General features: G+C 37.7%; 1 pseudogene across 1 annotated transcript in view; it reads left to right on the top strand.

The window, feature by feature from the left end:
* Positions 1-20,480, top strand: part of LOC308607063 (cytosolic beta-glucosidase-like) — a 150,768-nt pseudogene that overhangs the window by 41,773 nt on the left and 88,515 nt on the right. Inside the window, exon 2 of the transcript in view lies at positions 10,516-10,743. The product of the transcript in view is annotated as a cytosolic beta-glucosidase-like (transcript). The remainder of the gene's footprint in view (positions 1-10,515; positions 10,744-20,480) is intronic.

Here is a 20,480-nt window from a genome sequence, read left to right as displayed (position 1 = left end):
TTTGGGAAATGTGTAGAGGTGGAACAAAACATTAATTCACAAAGAAAGATTTCATTTTGTCTAAGACTCACCTAAGCTGTAAGTAATGAAGGAGTTTAAACTGTTGATGTCAATAAGGGTAGGACTGGGGTATCATGTTTTGATAGTCACAGTTATTAGCTATATGATATTGGAAAGTTACTTAATCTTTATACTTTTGTTCTTATTAGTAATAGTAGTACATCTTCTAAGGGTTGTCGTGAGGGGAAGAATGAGATGGCTGATGTAAGTTTTTGATATAGGAGTGATAGAAAGCTAAGGCTCAGTAAATGGCCCTTATTATGAACAATGAAATGTATTATAAGATTTGTTTGTTCAAAAAACAATAGCAGGCTTTGTGCAGTGGCAGTATCGTAGCCAATGATGTTTATCCGAGGCACAATTATTGCTAATTGAAAACTTTTCCCAAAAAACAATAGTCAAAAACGTTTATAATTTATGTGTATAGAATCAAAAATAAAACTGATATCCACATACTCATCATATTTCTAGGACCCCCCTTCAGTACTTTCTCCTATCCCTTTTCCCAGAGGTACCCACTAAGATGAGTTTTGCATTTATTCATTCCTTCCTTTTCTTTATGATTTTAGCATGGGAGACTATCTAGCTAAACAATTTCTTGTTCAGCTTTACATGTTTTGGACATTGTATAAATGGAAATACATTGTGTGTATTTTTTGCTTCTTCCCTCTCAATATTATATTTGGGAAATTTATGCATGTAGATACAGGTGTGGTTCATTCATTCTTACCCCTGTATAGTCTTTCATTGTATGACTATTCCATAGTTTATTCATTCGTTCATTGATTTGTTGTCCTGACAAAGGAAATTTGGGCTGTTTCCAGTGATGGTTTTTGTTGCTGCTTTGCAATCATGGTTATATATGTCTCCTGGTCTACATTTGTAGAAACAGGATATATGGTGGTATGTGAATTATGGGGTTTTGATATATGTGCTTCTTCAACTCTACTAGATATTTCTGTATTGTTCTCCTACCAGCATTGTATAAACATTCTTGCTTTGCAACAGTCTCTCTAATGCTTGATATTGCCCAACTTTTAAATTTGTTCGAACTGTGTGGTTGTAGAATAGTATGTCATTGTGGTTTTCATTTGCATTTCCCTGTTTTTTAATGATCTCCTATGTGTTTTTAAATATTTACTAGCCATGTTTTTCTCATCCTGTGAAGGAACTATTCACATCTTTTGTCCATTTTTTTATAATCTTATTGGTCTTTTTATTTGAACTATCCAAATACAAATGTGGATCTGTCTATCTTTGCAGTTCAATCAGTATTTGCTTCATGTATTCTGAATCTCTGTTATTAGGTGAATAAACATTTAAGATTGTAAATCCCCTGAATATATTGACCCCTTTTAATATTATTAAATGGCTTTCCTTATACCTGGTAATATTCTTGCTCTGAAATCTACCCTGGTATTAATATAGCTACTCCAGTTTTCTTTGATTAGTGTTAGCATGGTACATCTTTTTAATCCTGTCACTTTTAACCTTCTTTTGTCTTTATATGTAAAGTGGGTTTCTTATAGGCAGTATATAGCTGAGTCTGGTGTTTTAACTGATCTGATAATCTCTGCCTTTCAATTGGGTTGTTTAGATTCATTCATCTTCAGTGATATTATTTACATGGTTAGGTTTAAATCTACCATCTTGCTATTTGTTTTCTATTTGTCTCATCTGTCTTTATTCTCTTTCCCCTCTTTTTATCTCTTTTACAGATTATTTTTTATAATTCCATTATATATTCTTTTGGCTTTTAGCTATAACTTTTATTAATTTTTTAGCTATAAGTCTTGTTTTTTTCCTAATATATGCATTAACTAGATATCACAATATTTTACTATTTTTTGTGATTTAGTTTTTTAGTATTTTCTGTTGACCACTATTATGCCTTCTTTTTTTTTTTTGCCGTACGCCAGCCTCTCAATGTTGTGGCCTCTCCCATTGCGGAGCACAGGCTCCAGACGCGCAGGCTCAGTGGCCATGGCTCATGGGCCCAGCCGCTCCACGGCATGTGGGATCCTCCCGGAACGGGGCACGAACCCATGTCCCCTGCATCGGCCGGCGGACTCTCAACCACTGCGCCACCAGGGAAGCCCGCCTTCTTTAATTTTTAATTAATTATTTTTTAAAAAATTATTTTAGCCCTAGCATTTTTTACATTTTATTTATTTATTTATTTATTTATTTATTTATTTTAACATCTTTATTGGAGTATAATTGCTTTACAATGTTGTGTTAGCTTCTGCTGTATAACAAAGTGAATCAGCTATACATATACATATATCCCCTCATCTGCTCCTTCTTTAACCTCCCTCTCACCCTCCGTATCCTACCCCTCTAGGTGGTCCCAAAGCATCAAACTGATCTCTCTTTGCTATGCAGCTGCTTTCCACTAGCTATCTATTTCACATTTGGTAGTGTATATATGTCAATGCTACTCTCTCACTTCGTCCCAGCTTACCTTTCCCCCTCCCCATGTCCTCAAGTCCATTCTTTACATTTGTCTGCATCTTTATTCCTTTCCTGCCCCTAGGTTCATCAGAACCATTTCTTTTTTTTTTTTTTAGATTTCATATACATGTGTTAGCATGCCCTAGCATTTAAGAAAAAATTTTTTTTGGCTTTGCCACACGGCACGCGGGATCTTAGTTCCTGGACCAGGAATTGAATCCCTGCCCCTTGTAGTGGAAGTGTGAAGTCTTAACCACTGGACCACCAGGGAAGTCCCTATTATGCTGTCTTTGATTGTAAGCTATTCTGATGTTCCTTTTCAGATTTTTGAAGGAAAAAGCTAATGTTCTTTAGTTATTGAATTCTAACATTATTGGTCAAAGATTGCCGTCTGTATTTCTCCAGCTTTTTGAAATTTATGGCAACTTTATTTATGGACCAATTTGTGCTCAGCTTTCATGATGTTTTTGTTTGAATGAAAACAATGTATATTTTTCAATTGTAGCATTCATTATTGTGCAATGTCATATATATCAATTAGATCAAGTTTGTTAATAAATGCTATCCTTATTCTCTCTTGTTTCAGCTGCTGAGAGAGGTTTTAGTATCAAGGTTATTCTAACCATGTGAAATGAGTTGAAGAATTCTTTCTTTCTTACTTTTTGGAATAATTCATCAAAGAGTAGAATTTATTGGTTTTGTTCTTTAAATGTTTGCTAGAACTTGGGTTGATTAAAACCCAAGGTGGAGTTTGGGGTTATGGAGGTGGATTTGTCAAGTTTACATTTCAGTTGTGTCAATTTTTGCTTCACATGTTTTGAAACCAGATTCTTAGATGCGTACATATTTAAAACAGCATTGTTATTATGTGGTGACCCACCTTATCTCTAGTGCTTTTTTTCCCTCCTTGAAGTCCTTTGCTTTTTTGGGGGGTGGATATCTTTCTCTATATTTTGATTTTCAATGTTTTTATATTCTTATGTCTTAGGTGTGTTGGTTAACAGTATATCACTGAATTTAAAAAATATATATATAGTCTGACAATCTCTGTCTTCTATCTGGGGTGTATAGCCCATTGACATATTGTTATAAGTGATTATATATCTTGTCATACCATCTTATTTTATGCTTTTATTTTTCTTATTTCTTAGTTTACTTTTTATTATTTTCCTGCCCTCTTTTAAATGTATTTAGTTTTCCTCATTTAGCATAATGTTTAAGAGCATGGGCTCTGGAATTCAACTGTCTGAGTTAGAATCTCAGCTTTAGTACAAACTGATCTAGGCAAATTAATTTAACCTCTTCATTTCTCAGTTTCCTTACCCAAAAATGGGGATAATAATTGCAGTTACTCATAATATTGTTGCGAAGCATCAATATATATAAAATGCTTAGAACAGAGCCTGGCACAGACTTGATATATATGTGTTGGACTTGTCTTTAAAAAGAAATTACATTTTTTTTCTTTAAGTGCTTACCCTAGAAATTTTAACCTGAATATAAAATATAACAAAGTAAAATGTTAATCAATATCTTTAGTCCCCTTCTAGACAGTATATGAATCTGAGAACACTTTAACTCTGATTTCTTACCTTGGTGCTCATATATCTAGATCTATATCTATATATATCTATATATCTATATATATATATTCTTTTTTATGGGCCCAGCATTTTAGTTCTATCTAGTTATTCTTTTTAATTCTCACAAACAGACATTTTATTATTGTTTTATACTTTAATAGCTTGTTTAGATTATCCACATATTTAATAATGTCTATTTTTATGCCATCTTTTCTAATGTTTAATATAATTTCTTAAATTCATCTTCATGCTAACTAAAGTTAATATAGCAAAATAATTTAAAGAGTCATAACAAGACTGTTTCAGAAACCATTAATCCCTTGTTCTCTTCCATGTTCCTCTCTCTAGAAGAAATCCCTTTTAATTCTTTTGGTTAATCCTTTTGGCATTGACTTCTACATCTTAAATATCATGCTTATATTACTAGTTTTTGAGTTTTTTTCCTGTTGTAGGCATAATCTATTGACTTCTCCCTGTGAAAGATGAAGATTTACCCATCTGTCCACTTTTTCTCCTTCTCCCTTCCCACTTTCACCACCCCCATGCACAATTAGAATGGGAATAATTGCTAAGTTGTTACAAAGTTTCAGTTTTGCACAATGAAAAGAGTTCCGGAGATGGATGGTGATGATCGCCCAACAATGTGAATGCACTTAATGCCACATAACTGTACCCTTAAACATGGTTGAGGTGGTAAGCTTTATGTGATGTGTATTTTACCCCAATTAGAAATATTCTTGTCAGCTAGAGGGTATACTGAAATGTGTGTAGATTAAATGAAGAAGAGTGGGTGGGATAAAGATGAAACAAGGTTGGCAAAAGTTGGAAACTGCTGAAGCTGAACCAGGGGTACATGGCGCTTCACTGTACTATTGTGCATGTTGACAATTCTCTAGTAAATTTTTTAAAATTTGAAAAAATCAAACTGAATATTCTAGTAGTATAATATTCTTGAAGAAATATTTCCCATAGCCTATGGGAAATAGGCTGGTTTCCCATGGACTGGTTACTCCTTGGGTTTGCTGCACAGCTACATCATTCCACAGATTTCTTCTGCAAGATTCTTCATTTCCTGGATCCTGGATCTTTCTCTTTCTTGTTTTACATCATTGTTTTGGAGAAATTTATCCTCCAGTAATATCCAATGAGAGGAAAAATTTTTCCAGTGTCCTGTGAGAGCTCGTATGTCTGCTAAAATCTTTTTCCATTCTCACACTTAATTAATGGTTTGAGAGCTGAGTTGTGGTTACAAATATTGAGGAGTAATTTCTCTCCCACAGGCTAGCTGCTTTGTTGTCTCTTAGGCAGAGCTTGTTGTTTATTCTGGCACTGTATGTGAAGACCTTGCATCATCATACTTATGTGAGCATCTTACCACAGGCTTCCCATTTTGGTGAGCTTTAGACTTTGTCTCTTTTCTCCCTTGTCCCACAGGCCATTAAAATGCAAGCTTACATCATCTGGGCTACTCAGATGCTCTCAGGACAAAAGCCTGTATCGCTACTCACTTAGGCTTCTGAATTACCTCTCACTTTGATTTTGGGTTCCCTAACATCCTGCCAGATCGATGGCACATTTAACAATACATTTCCCATATTCCATCCGGCAATTGTTGTTTGAAGGATAGCTCAGGATATGTAGTCTGCCTGGAAATGGTAGTCTTGTTCCTCATAAAGAACAATGAACTTTTAATATGTGGACATAATTACATCTTGAGAAGATCCCTAATGAGCAAATGAGTTATTAATATCATTCATTCAGGAAAATTTACATTCAAGTACTAATGAGTACTGGCCACTATATAAATTTTTTATTTTTTTAAAGGCCACTGTATATTTTAAAATCAAAATTTCACTTATAATGGTTAATTTGCAATTCATATTCTAGTTCTCATAGAAACAATGTTGTTTACCTATGCTTCATCTAGTATACATCTAGAATGAGCTACTCTACATAAGTACATTTTCCTGCTAAATGACATTTACCTCTTGAAATTGTCAAAACTTGTTTTAAGCACTTCAGATGGACTGTTTTCCAAAATGTGTAAGTCACGTTATGCATTTCTTAGGCTTCATAAATTGAGTAGCACGGGCATCAGTTGACTCTTCCTTCATTAGTCAGTCATTATTACTAAAAGCAGTGTGGTCCAATGGAAGGATTTGGACTTCAACATCAGACAGATCTGGAGACACATCTTGGTTCTACTTCTTACTAAGAGCGTGATCTTAGGCAAGTCACAATCAGTGATGTGGCAAAGCCAGCTTGTACTGGCTCACCAGTGCCTACTGTTAAGTTTTCAGCAATTTTATGAGCTAATTCTTAAACACAGCCAGCATTAAAAATTCAATTACATAAACTTATAAGTAAATGATTTATATTAAAAAGGGGTAATAAATACTCAAAATCCTTACTTCCTCAATATTTTACTACGTTTATTATTAGCTATGCCCTTGAAGCTGTTTAGATTTCTTGTATCTGTGTAGAAGAAATACTATATAATGATGTGCCACTGCCCATCTTTTCGCAACTCTGCCTTCAGTGCTGTCACATTGGTTGCTTGAAATTGGTCATGTGTAAGTATTTATACCACAGATATTGGCAAGTGCTACAAGTCAATATTTGATGTATTGTTTTGTTGGTTGTCTGGACCTAAGAAAGTTATAGAAAAAATATTAATAATACAGAGTAAATGACTGTGTCATGTCTGTAACTGTTACATTGTGAGTAGGACAAAACATTCAAGGAAATATTCTTCCACTGTTTGAAGACTATTATCCAATTCAGCAAAGAAGCTGCTCATGTCACTAATGAACAAGTGAAATTCTGGTACATCTTTGTTATTTTCCTTTCATTGTGCTTGTTAATTTAAGCAAAGATATCAGTCAACAGTCATGTGAGGACTACTCACATTTGTCAGATTGTATGTTGCAGTTTGGCTCCCGATACAAGAGTTTGGCAAAAATCTAAACAAGACTTATATGAGAATCAATTGGCTATAAGGAATTTACAGTAAAGAGCATTGCATATTATTGCTTGGAGATGGTGTATTACACATCCTTTATATCAATAAAATTTATAATAAACATATATACATATAGGTGTATACATTTTTAACATATAGCCACTTGTTAATATTTACCAATACACTATGCCCAAACTCTCTGAGATTAAGCTTCTTCATTTATTGTAAATCTATTAACCCAAACTATAAGCACCATGCTTGACCAAAATTGCATTTTAATATTCATACCTATTTCATTCTAAGATTGAATACCAGTATTCTTTTTCTTCTTTCCTCTAAACCCTATATACAGACGTAACTTGAGAGCCATTGGGATGTATAAAACTTTTTGCCTCTATTTGACATGGCTCCAGAGTACAATTTTTTTTTTTTTTTTGTGGTACACGGGTCTCTCACTGTTGTGGCCTCTCCCATTGTGGAGCACAGGCTCCAGACGCACAGGCTCAGCGGCCATGGCTCACGGGCCCAGCTGCTCCACGGCATGTGGGATCTTCCCGGACCGGGGCACGAACCCGTGTCCCCTGCATCGGCAGGCGGACTCTCAACCACTGTGCCACCAGGTAAGCCCCCAGAGTACAATTTTTAATATTCATGATTTCTTTGTATAGATCTTTAGTACCCTACCTTGATATCAACTGTCATTTTTGCTTTTGTCAGAGCTCCTTCTTTTAGCAGCCTCTCCTGTCTCCTCATGGTTCTCTCCCATAAGTTATAGCCCAGGTTGTCTTTTTGTTGGTCTGGAGACTACATCTAATCCTATTAGAATCGTGCAAAAAATATGAGTAAGTAAATGCTAAATGAGGATCTAAAAAACTTTTCTATAATTGCTTAAGTCTATTTACTCTAGCTGTGACTTCCTTTCTTACATGAAAGTCATTACGAACTATTTTAGGTGTATAAAAAGGATTGTGGATAATGTAATCAACAGCCTCTCATATACCTGTTAGCCAGCTTAAGGAGTGAAACATAAGAGATGCAAAGGGATGGGCTTCCCTGGTGGTGCAGTGGTTGAGATTCCGCCTGCCGATGCAGGGGACACGGGTTCATGCCCTGGTCCGGGAAGATCCCACATGCCGCGGAGCGGCTGGGTCTGTGAGCCATGGCCGCTGAGCCTGCGCATCTGGAGCCTGTGCTCTGCAATGGGAGAGGCCACAACAGTGAGAGGCCCGCGTACCGCAAAAACAATAAATAAATTAAAAAAAAAGAGAGATGCAAAGGGCCCTCAGGCTCCTCCTTGTTTCTCTTTCCCTCCATTTTCTACCCAAAGGCAACCACCAGCCTGAATTGATCATCCCCAGGCATGCTGTTATATGTTTACCTCATATGTATATGTTCAGAACATCCATGTTTTGTTTTACATATTTTGCATAAAACATGATAAAAGTACTGTATATACTCTTTTTAAAATTAATAACCTTTATATTTTAGAGCAATTTTAGATTTATAGAAAAATTGAGCAGAAAGTACAGAGTTCTCATATATCACATTCCTCCAATTTCCCCTACTGTTAACATCTAGCATTAGCGTGGGACGTTGGTTACAAATGATGGGCGAATATTGATACATTATTATTAAATAAAGTTCATAGTTTATGGGTTTTGTATGTATGATGTATGATGTATGATGTCATGTATCCACTATTACAGTATCATACAGTCCACCCATGAACAAGTCAGGGTTAGGGGAGCAGACCCACAGCACAGTGGAAAATCCGTATACAGTTTTAGTAGTTTCACTTCCTTAAAAATCTCCTGTGCTCCATGTATTCATTCCTGTATACATTCTTTTGAATCTTGATTTTTCGTTGTTGTTTAATATTATAGTTTCTAGGATGTCTTAGTCCATTTGGATGGGTCTAACAAAATACCATAGACTAGGGGGTTTATAAGCAACAAACATTTATTCTTCACAGTTCTGGATGCTGGATATTGGGGATTAGGGCGCCAGCATGGCCAGGTGAGGGCCCTCTTCCACATTACAGACTTCTTGTATCCTCATGGGGCAGAAGGAGCTAGGGAACCTGTTGGGGTCTCCTTTTAGGAGCACTAGTCTCATTCAGGAGGGCTCCACTCTCATGACTTAAGCACCTCCCAAAGGCCGCACTTCCTAATACCATCACATTAGGTGTTAGGATTTCAGCCTCTGGATTTGAGGGGACACAAACATTCAGACCAGAGCAGAGGGGTATGTATGCTCTGATTCATTCACTTCAACAGCTGATTAGTGTTTCCTCTCTATGGATATACCCAAAATTAATGATCCGTTCTATTGTTGATAGGAAATAGGTTGTTTCCAGGATTTTGTTATTACAGAAAACTCTGCCTTAATAATCTCATATAATCTCTTTGTGAAAATACATGAGCGTTCCTCTAACGTATGCCCTTAGAAGTAGAATTAGGGAGTCATGAGATTTTTAACATTACTCCTTTATACCATAAAATGGATTCTGACTACCATTTTAAACAAAATTTCTATGTGAACAGGGATTTCAAATCTAATGTAATTTTTTACCTTCTGTCCCTTTAATGTGTGGCACTCTCTCTTACCTCTGGGCTTATTCTGACCCTGGCTCCTCTTTTTAAAAATGTCCCCCCCACTCCCACCTCTGAGAAATTCACCTTGGTGAGTCAACATTTCCTTTAGATTTCAGTCTAGAAGCCATTTCTCTAAGAGGCTTCGGACTCCTGCCCACATCTGGATAAACGCCCCTCCCTGGCTCTCATGAAACGGTCCTTACGTTGGCTGTTTTATAATCGCGTGTAAGTTCTCCAAGGATCTGAGGCACAGCAGAGTTCACCATGATAGCCACCGTGCTTAGCATAGAGCCTGACACATTGCATTTGCTGAATTAAGGGAGGTATGAAGGAATGAATGTAGGATACCAATATCATCCCAACCATGGCAAAAACTAATCTCCTCTCCACAATAGTTGACTAGACCATCTCAGGCTCCATGGTCAGATGACAGGAGGATAGGGTTCAGGTGTCAAGGGTCAAAGATAATGTCCCAAGACTGCTTTGTGCACAACAAGGACAAGGCATATCAGTCATGGCCAGGAGAAATGTTCACAAGGAGTAGATGTTTTCAATTCAGACACTCATGAGCTGAGCCCTGCCTCTGTCTACCAGCTGGGAGATCTTCAGATAATGAACCGTGAAAGCCTGCTATGCCACGGCATTATGCAACAATTTTTCATTTGCCACCAGTCAGCTTCAGGGATCAAGGACAGCTGAACACATAACCCACTCATGCATGTTATTTTAAAGGCATATTTTAAAGTTATCAATATGACACATTGAGTTAATGAGGGATGTTCTTTGGGTGACAAATATTTACATTCCACATATGCCTCTTGATGTCAAGAGTGTAACTGTTTCATTTTCTTCTTTTTCTCAGGAGGCTGGGATACAGATGGAAAAGGCCCTTGTGTCTGGGACACATTCACCCATCAGGGAAGAGACAGAGTTTTCAAGAACCAGACTGGCGATGTAGCTTGTGGCAGCTACACTCTGTGGGAGGAAGATTTGAAATGTATCAAACAGCTTGGATTGACTCATTACCGCTTCTCTCTTTCCTGGTCACGTCTGTTACCTGATGGGACGACAGGTTTCATCAACCAGAAAGGCAAGTGTTTCTTAAAAATAGAAGGTTGCAGCTTTAATTCAAGGTTATTGCTGCAGCCTGGCATAATTAATCCAGGATGCTATTCTGCAGTGTAGCTTTGAAATTGCAAGTTTTTAGAGTGATTATAGGATAAATTTTTTGAAATGGGTTTGCATTAGCTTTCTCAGGACTATTCTGGCTTCCCTCAACTGGGGATCTTTGTTGGGAGGGGTGGAAATAGATGGGCAGGAAGGGGGTTGGAATAAGTGTTTTATTTATGCAAGAGGTTATTTGACTGTTGACCTGAAGGTGAATTTCCAAGAGTTGTGTATAAACGATTTTCAATTGTGTTATGCTGTGATGAGTCATGAAGAGCCCTGCGGAACTTGAGAAGGTTCTGAGCATTTCAATTGAAGCTGAATTAGTGGAGCTAATTAACTAGCACAGAGGTTAGCACCAGAGCCCCTGGAATCTGTTTACTTGGGATTAAGTGCCAGCGACGTCACACTATCTATGTAAGCATCCCCTGAGCATGGCTTGGTGCCTCAGTTTCCCCGTGAATAGAAAGGGACACTGTAATAGCTCCTACTTCAGAGCGTTGTTGGAAGATTAAATGAAATAATCTTTTAAAGTGCTTTACACAGTAGTAGCTGGTATAGCGTAAAAGCATTCAGTAAGTGTTAGTTATTATTCATATTATGCCTTGTAATGAAAAAGACTACTGTCCTATTTGAAAGCCTATTATTTATAAGGCATTTTACATACATTTTCTCTAAACCCCACAAATCAATGAGGAAGATATAAGTATCACATTTCACAGAGGTGCATGTTCAAATCCAGATATTTTGTAAATTTGTATTTTTTGGTGGATCTGGAATTTAAGCCTAAGGTCTGGCTAGCTCCTTCCACACAACAGGGTTGGCAGACTATGACCTGAGGCCAAACTTGGCCTGATTCCTATTTTTAAAAAATAAAGTTTTATTGCAATACAACCATGCCCATTCATTACGTATAGTTGGTTGCTTTCCCAATGTAATGGTAGAATTGAATAGTTGGGGCAAAGACCGTACAGCGTGCAAAGCCTGAAATGTTTACTGTGTGGTCTTTTATAGGAAAAGCTTTGTAACCCCTGCATCACAATTTAAAGACTTCTTAATAAAGAACCGTTATGGCTCCTTTGTTCTGGAAAAGATTTCACATTACTCCCAGGGTTGGGACTAGGTGAGGCAAGGAGGGAACTAACGTGGAAAATTTGAGAGGCATGTACTTTCAGCATCTCACAACTGCAAGGTTGTGCGTGGTCACCTGCTTGCCTTGCTGCACTTCCAGCCCAAAGGGCCGACATAGATATTGAGGGGTTCTTTTTGAGTAAGTTATCTGATTTCCTACGTAGTAAGAACAACCTGTGATAACAGTTCCTAGGTGGACTTGTGCACTTGCACTGTAAGGTGGGGAAATCTCTGCATTGTGAAATGGAACCACAATTTATGCACTCACCCGTAGCACATGGCCTTAAAGTAGCCTCCCCCAGATAAGGACAATGCAAGATTAACAGGTTCATGACTTGATTCTAAAGACATTAGCCTCTTTTTTTAACCACTCTTGGTTGAAGGTCTACTTTCTTGGCATCACCTGCCAGTTTTATTTTTTGACTTTGAGCAGTGGGTAATTTGTTATTCAGTTTAAAAGTTAACTCATAATTTCCCACCATTCTAATCCATCATCTGTACCCTCTCTTTTCTCTGGCCCCATCATAACCCTCAAGGATTAAAAACTAAGAGTAATCTCTGAATCTTCTCGTTTCTTTGCTTCTTACATCTAATTGGTTGCCAAATATGATCCATTCTTCTTATGCCTTTTTAACTTCTCCCCTTCTAGCCTTCTTCTCTGTCCATGCCCTTGTTTAGATATTTTTGATATACCCTTGACAGTTATACCTACTTTCACTCTCTTTCTTTTTCCTTTAACCCTTCATACAAAATGCCACCACAGCAATTTTCTGAAAGCTTGGCCCAAGTCATGGTGGCTTGCATCATCTCCTGCTAAAGCAAAGCAAGATAAAACATTCTTTTTTGTCATTTAAACTCCTTCATATATCATTCCAGTTTTTGACTTAGTCTTAACTCACCTCTGAAGCATTCTAGGCTGAATCACCCATGCACGTGGTCCATGCAATTCCTCCATGCAAGGCCCTAAGCACATAACCCATTACTTACTAAACATGCTATGCGATTTTCCACCTTTGTAGAAATTTTCTTAAGCTCTTCCTCCTGCCTGGATTGGCCTTTTACAAAAACTCCCAACTATACCCGCTGAATGTTTATTCTACTGATAAGGGCTAGCACAAATGTTTCCTCTTCTTTAGAGTCTTTCCCTATTCCAAGACAAAAGAAATCTTAAAAAAAAATTCCCATAGCACTTTGAAAAACTCTTAGGGTCTTTCTTACATTCTTCACTCTTGGCATTATTAAATCCCCTGCTAGACTGTGAGCACTTTGGGTTTAATTCAACCCAACAAACATATATTAAGTGTCTACTGTGTGTCAGGGACTCTATCTACATACTCATAATGAAGATAAGAGAATCCCTGGAATTTTTTACAGGATAAAAAGGAGATGATTCTGCCTTGTTCACCCCTGTGACCTAGAACAGTGTCTTGCAGGGATGAATTCAGTAAACACTTAATTGAATTTAATTGAATTAGGTCAATAATAACCATACAGATCACTCTAAGGGCAGTAATGGTTGCCTTTTAGTGAGCATGTAGTATGTGCAACTCACCATGCCAAGCACTGCACTTGCGTTTGCAAATTTAATGCTCTGAACAGCCCTGTGAAAGAGGGCCCTCCCTCAACAGAGGGAATCATGGTAATCTGGGGTGTAAGGCTGGCCATAAATTTGCCAAGATGACAAATTTATTTAGAGCTGAGTTCAACCTAGGTCTGTCTGATGTCAAAAAGTAGGATCCAGAGACATTTACAACCTCACCAAACCACTTGTATTCTTTGTGCTACAATTTCCCTGTTGGTAACATGAGGTGGAAGCACTGAATTACTAAAACTCTTTCCACTGTTCTAGCCTATGATTCTAGCAGTTTGGAGTTTTTAACTGAGCTTCCATTTGGATGGTAAACAACATAAAAATTAAAAAAGAAAACCCCACCAACGTGTAATATAGGTCCATAATCCCTTATGTGAAGTCCTAAAATCCAAAAGCTTCTGAATATTGAATCCTTTTTAGTAAGTTTAGGTTTAGTAAGTTAGTAAGCTTTCTAAAACAGATTTAGCAGCAAAAGCTGACCTGAGTTGATGGGAAAGTTTTTTATCATCTCAGTTCATTTTGCTTGGTGAGATTATTTATCTATTTTACTGCAGAAATATTAAGGGATACTGATCCACACCCACTGGGGGTGTTAAACTTAATACATAATATGGACTCTGTTTCTTTTCTAAAAATCCTCAAATTCTGAACACATGGCTACCAAGATTTTCATATAAAGGATTGTGGACCTGTACCAATATGTCAACATATCCGGTTATTTAACACCAACTTAAGATACACAGGAGTTCATGGAGCTCACTGTAGATCAGGAATGCAAGAGCAGGGCAGCAGAAAAGCTAGAGGGTCGTGGTGGTGGTGGCTGGAGTCACTGGGGCCACCTGGACAACGTGAAGGATTCACTTGTGCAATTCTCACGTGGGGATCACGTGCTCCCAGCACTAAGCTTTTCATGTTTAGCACCAGCTTTTGTAAAACCATAGCTGATTAACATTACAGACTTTTCTATGAACAAAAGGGCAATGGAAGTGCTTCCAGTAGGCAGAATTTCAATAAGTGGTTGCTCACTCTTGTGCAGTGATCTGTTGAAGCAATTGGAACTGTTTTAGATCAGAAAGGCCATCGTTTGTTTTCTCTGTTTAAACATTTTCTCAAAGAGCATGTAAAGAATTAGAGAACCCTTGTCACTATCTTTTCCAAGAAACTCCTGTTTTTGTATTTGACTCCCTATTTTAAAGCTTGATGAGTGGACATTTAGAAACTTGTAAGTAAAATCCTGTGTTCCCAAGCTGGAAGAATATTTTACAAAATGTCACTGTTACACAGTCCTTCTCTTTCAAATGTCAAGTTTTTGAGGTTTAACAAGAAGAGATTGAGCTGGCAACTGAAATTACATTTTTCTGTATTTCTCAACTGTTCAAGTGCATTTTCATATCTGCCGCAAATGTAAGTTTCAGGTGATTAGCAAAAGGCCCAAGTATTGGAAATAAAAAGGAAAAGGAATGGTTATGCAGAATTTCTTTTGCACTTTAAGATTTAAAATATGAGCACAGTTAGCAGGAATGGTAGTTAAGTAAATAACTAAAGAAACATTTATTAATCTCCTACTCTAAGTTGGGCAGTGAGGTAGGCTGAATAATGGCCCCTCAAAGTGTCCATGTCTTAATTCTCAGAAACTGTGAATATATTATCTTACATGGTAAAAGGGACTTTACAGATGTGATTAAGTTAAGGATCTTTAGATGGGAAGATTATCCTGGATTATCTGGATGGTAATCACACAGATCCTTAAAAAAGGGAAGAAAGAGGATCAGAGCCAGAGAGAAAAGATAGAAGGACCGAAGCAGAGGTCAGACAGGAGACAAGGTGTTTCAGTGCTGGCTTTGATGATGGAAGAAGGGGCCACGAGCCTCTAGAAGCTGGAAAAGGCAAGGAAATGGATTCTCCTTGAGAGCCTTCAGGAGGAATACAGCTCTGCTGACATCTTGATTTTAGCTCAGTGAGAACCATTTTGGACATCTGATGCCCAGAACTGTAAGATAATAACTCGGTGTTGGTTTAGGCCATTACGTTTGTGGTAATTTATTACAGCAGCAATAGGAAACTAACACAGTCAGTATGTCAAGAGAAGATAGGTCAGTGAAAGAAATTGGTGGTGTGGGTCTAGCGAGGAGTGAACCTAGAGAGTTATATATTTGACATATGGTGGGCACTTGGTCAAAATTAATTCTATGTTAAGACATTTACAGTTTGACTAGGAGAATTCCAGTGTAGGTATTTTATGGACTGAGACATCACCTTTGCAAGTTTCAGCCACATCCCCTTCTAAGCAAATTTCCCCATTTCTTTGTTCTACATAATCCTGCTCCACTCTTGGCCGCAGCTGACTGGATGAGGGAAAGACTTATTTTCCTGTGACATATAATTTGTTTAACTTCATTAAAAAAGATAATCCTGCTCAACTGCCTTCCTCTTTCAGGGATGTTTGGAATTGAGGAGCTGAGAGGCTGAGTCGGTGGGTGGTAGGCACTAGGTTTATGAGGTGGCATTGGCAGATGGGATGGCCATTTTGAGACCATAGCAAATTGGATGCACAAAGGAAGCTGGTTCTTTGAGCAGGAGAGGAATGGAGTAGATGTGTTGAGAGAAGTTGTGATGGGAGACATCAGTCTTTCCTGAGACGCAAGATTTTCTCAGCTCCCAGCTTTAATTCCTTTAAGTTCCAGTGTGATTTTTTCCTGTCATTGGGTATCTGACATCACTCATTTCAAATAATGCCCACTGCATCACATACTAACCAGCCTTCTACCTCTAATGTCACCTTTACATTTGAGTTAATGTGAGTGGGCTTCTTTTCCCTATTTCCAAAAGACCTTTAACTTAAATATGCTTCATATTTTCAAAGATCAAATAAGAAGTGGGTTTAATTAAAACAGAGATGATGATAGTAACTATGAAAGAAGGCTGTGGAGATTTTAATACTGAAAATAACCCTGCCCTAAATATCCAGATGTAGAACAGGGTCCAAATGACCTCTCAGGGTTTCATGCTCCCTAGATTAGTAACAGATGATCATTTAAAAATACATGTTTATGCATAGAATTAGTTACCCTGAATTTTATGAGTCTGATAAAGCTAAAGAACTCCCTATTGTTCTCATTCAAAGCTTAAACACTCCTGAGGTGGCACTATTAATATTCCTCTTTTACAGATGAGGAAACGTGGGTGTAGAGAGGCCACGTGATTTGTCCACAGTCCCTTGACTGAATTGTCTGACTCCAGAGCTCTGCTCTTAAAAGCCTCACTCCACTGCCTCATGGGAAAGTTTCATTACAACACCGAATAAACTGCACAAACCAGAAGTAAAGTGCTCAGTTCTGGGATGATAAATATTAACTATGCAATGCTTTGTTGCTCTGCCATGTTGACGAGTAAAAAAAAGTTTTACTTAAAAACTTTTAACTTCAATTGCAGATCATCATGTTGTTTGAATTACATTGATTGCCATCATTAATGATAGTGCTGTATCTAATGATGCTTATAAATCATTGATTATTCCAGAAATTAAAAACAAAAAACCCTGATATTATGAATCAGCTCCAAAGTGGTGATTGTTAAGGCTAGGGAAACAGTATCACCATGTTTCTGGATCTGAAACATTTGTGTGAGAAGGGGAATGTTGTAGTGGGGACAGCTCTCAGTCTTTGTAGTGAGACAGACTGGCTTCAAATGTTGGCTGTGCCATCTGACAACATTGTCACTTTATGTCCGGTACTCACTCTCTGAATCTCAGTTTTTTCATGTGTTTATTGAGACTAAAAATGCCCACCTCTTATGCTTAGTGCAGGGATTAAACAAAATGTGTGATGTTATGTACATATAGTATGAATGCAAAACATTAAAGCTGATATTATTTTTATATTCAAAGCCAATGGAAGGTGTTGGCTATAAAAACCTTAACACAGTCCAGTACCAAGATGATCCCATCTTACAAATCTTTGGATATTCCATTTTACAAGTGAGGAAATGTGGGCTTACAGAGGCCCAGAGATGGATGGCAGAGTGCTCTTTTAGTGAGAGAGGAAAGAAAAGCTTTATAAACTTTGTTGGGTATACTAGTTTTCCTTGGCTGCTGCAACAAATTATTACAAGCTTACTTGCTTAAAACAATACAAACTTATCACCTTAGAGTTATGTAGGTCAGAAGTCTGACACAGGTCTCTCCTGGATGAAACCACAGTACTTACAGGGCTGCAGTTCTTTTTCAAAGATCTAAGGGAGAGTCTGCTTCTTGGCTCATTTAGTTTGTTGGTAGAATTCAGTTTCTTGTGGTTGTAGGACTGAAGTCTCCATTTCTTTGATGACTGTGAGCTGAGGATCATTTTCAGCTTCTAGAGGCTACCTGCATTCTTGGCTGGTAGCTCCCTTCTTCCATCTTCAAAGCCAACAATAGTAGGTTGAGTCCCTCTCATGCTGCCATCTCTTGTGCCTCTTCTTCTGTTGCTGCATCTCTTCGATCCACTCTTCTGCCATCCTCTTTCACTTCTAAGGATGCATGCAGCTAGATTGGGCCCACTTGAACAATCTAGAGAAATCTTCCCATCTCAAGATCCTTAACCTGAATTACATCTGCAAAGTCCCTTTGCAGTAACATAAAAAGTAAAGTAACATATTCACATATTCTATGGGTTACTGCATGGACATCTTGTGGGGCTGGGGTGGCGGTGGTAGCTTATTATGTCCACCCAGAGAGTTAGGGCATACAAAAGGGGCTTCCAAGTATGGAGTTGTTATGCATGATTCACATTATGTTCATGCTTGCAAAATAAGTGAACTGTTGTTAAAAATTACCCACTCTTACAGACAGATAGGCAGACAACACATGACCTTGCATAATTTGGCTTCTGCTTACCCTGCTTACCTCTCACTATTCTTATTGCTCTTCTGCTGAGCTATACACTCTCCTTATGGTGAACTTGCAGTTCCCAGAAGAGAATGAATACACAAACAAACAATGGCCAGGCCATACATGACAATAAAACTCTGATCCACAAGAGAAGCTCAGGAAGCCAAACGACACCCACTGCAGCAGTTGGCCTAGAATAGTCAGAATGTGGTCAACAACTGTCAGCTTCTCTATTTTTTGCTCCTCTGTCCCCTACTTTGAACTTAGAACCAACCAGAAAAAGCCAAATATGCTTCCCAAACCAATTGCCTGGGATGCCCTTGTTCTAGTTAGCCTACCTCCAGCCTCCCTGTGCCACAACCTTCAATCAAAAGTACCTGAATCCTCCCCCCATTTTTTTTAAATAATAAAGCTTTCCTGCTTCCCTGATAGCCTTTAATTATCTGCCAAATGCAAGTGATAATGGCTGACTCCTTGCTACAGCAAGCTTGGAATAAATAAGCTGCTCACATTTGGGTGGGCTTTGTTTATTTCCATTCCTCCTTTGGACTTTTGCACATTTGTTTCCCTTTCTTCTCTTCCTGGATCACTCCTCCTTGCCTTATGTGGGTCATTTATTTTCATCTTTTGAGAATCAGCTTAGATGTCACTCATGACAATCATGACAATAATAATCATTATTAGGATGATAGCTAACTATGCCAAGAACTGTTCTAAGCATACTCAGTTTATCAACTCATTAATTTCTCACAACAATTATTGAAATACGTTTCTATTATTGTCCACATCTTACAGACAAGGAAAGATAATTCAGAGAGATAAAGTAACTTGCCCGAGGTCACCAAACTAGTGGGTGAAGGCCTTGGGATAGAACTTAGGTAGCCTGTCACCATAGTTCACTTTTTAAACCATTATGCTACATTGCTTTCAGAATGGATTTCCAAATGCCCTCAGTTTGGGATAAGGACTCCTTATCATATGCTTAAATAACATTCTGTACTTTATTTTTAATAATAACATTGTATGATGATTGCTTATGAATTTGTCTGTAGTCCCGACTAAAATTTAAGTTTTCTTTGGACAAGGACAATGTTTATCTTACGTTTGTAAGTCCAGCATATAGTAGTTTCTCTATAAATATGTATTTGAGGAATGAATAAATTAATGATTGACTGAATGATACACATGCAAAAGTCTAAATTATTATATTTAAAATTGGTAGATAATAAGTTAAAAAAAAGAGAGATAAAGGGACCCTACTTCTGTGCAAACTTTGAATGCAATACAATTCTACATATGAATTTATAGTTATATTCACAACCTCTCAAAGCAGGACAGCTTCTCTCTTCTTTGCTTAGTTTCCCTCCATACTCTTAGACATACAATCACATGAAGAACAAATATCAGCCTTTCCTCAGAAAGTCTCTTCCAAGTTGACAGTCATTGTTAGGTTAGATCCAACATCTTCTTGGCATTGGTTTCTAAGGCAGAACATGTCCAACTTAGTAACATTCTTCTGAACTCTGCCACATCCAAAAACTCTCTCTCTCACACATGCAGTGCTGGGAGAATCAGCTGAGAGCCAAGGGTAGCTGTGTATTCCCATGGACTATGTCAGAAATTTAGAGCAAACTCCCCAACTGAGCATTCCTTAATGTGCCACGCCCCTGGATCACTGCCCTTGTAACCCACACTCTGGGACTGATGCTGAGCCTTTGTCCATGATCAGTGGGTCTCTTTTCCTAGACTTGTGAGACTGATGGGTCTGGAGAAGCACTAAGGCAGCCATTGGGTCCAATTTCTTTACTTATATTGAATACTTTTGAAATCTGTTCATTCATTCAACAACTATTTATTGAGTCTCTACTAAATTTCTGGGATTGTCCCAGGATTTGGAGGATCCAGAGATAAATTAGATAGATAAGGCCCTTATTATCAGGGGACTTGTATTCAAGTGGAGTTGATCTGCATACAAACAAGCAAATAAAATAATTTCTTTTTTTTAATATGAACACATAAATTTATAATTTTTAATTGAAGTAGATTTACAGTGTTGTGTTAGATACACAGCAAA

This window comes from Mesoplodon bidens, assembly GCF_964165515.1.
Source record: "Mesoplodon bidens genome assembly, chromosome: 1".
NCBI lineage: Eukaryota > Metazoa > Chordata > Mammalia > Artiodactyla > Ziphiidae > Mesoplodon > Mesoplodon bidens.
This window is presented reverse-complemented; position numbering and strand designations above follow the sequence as displayed.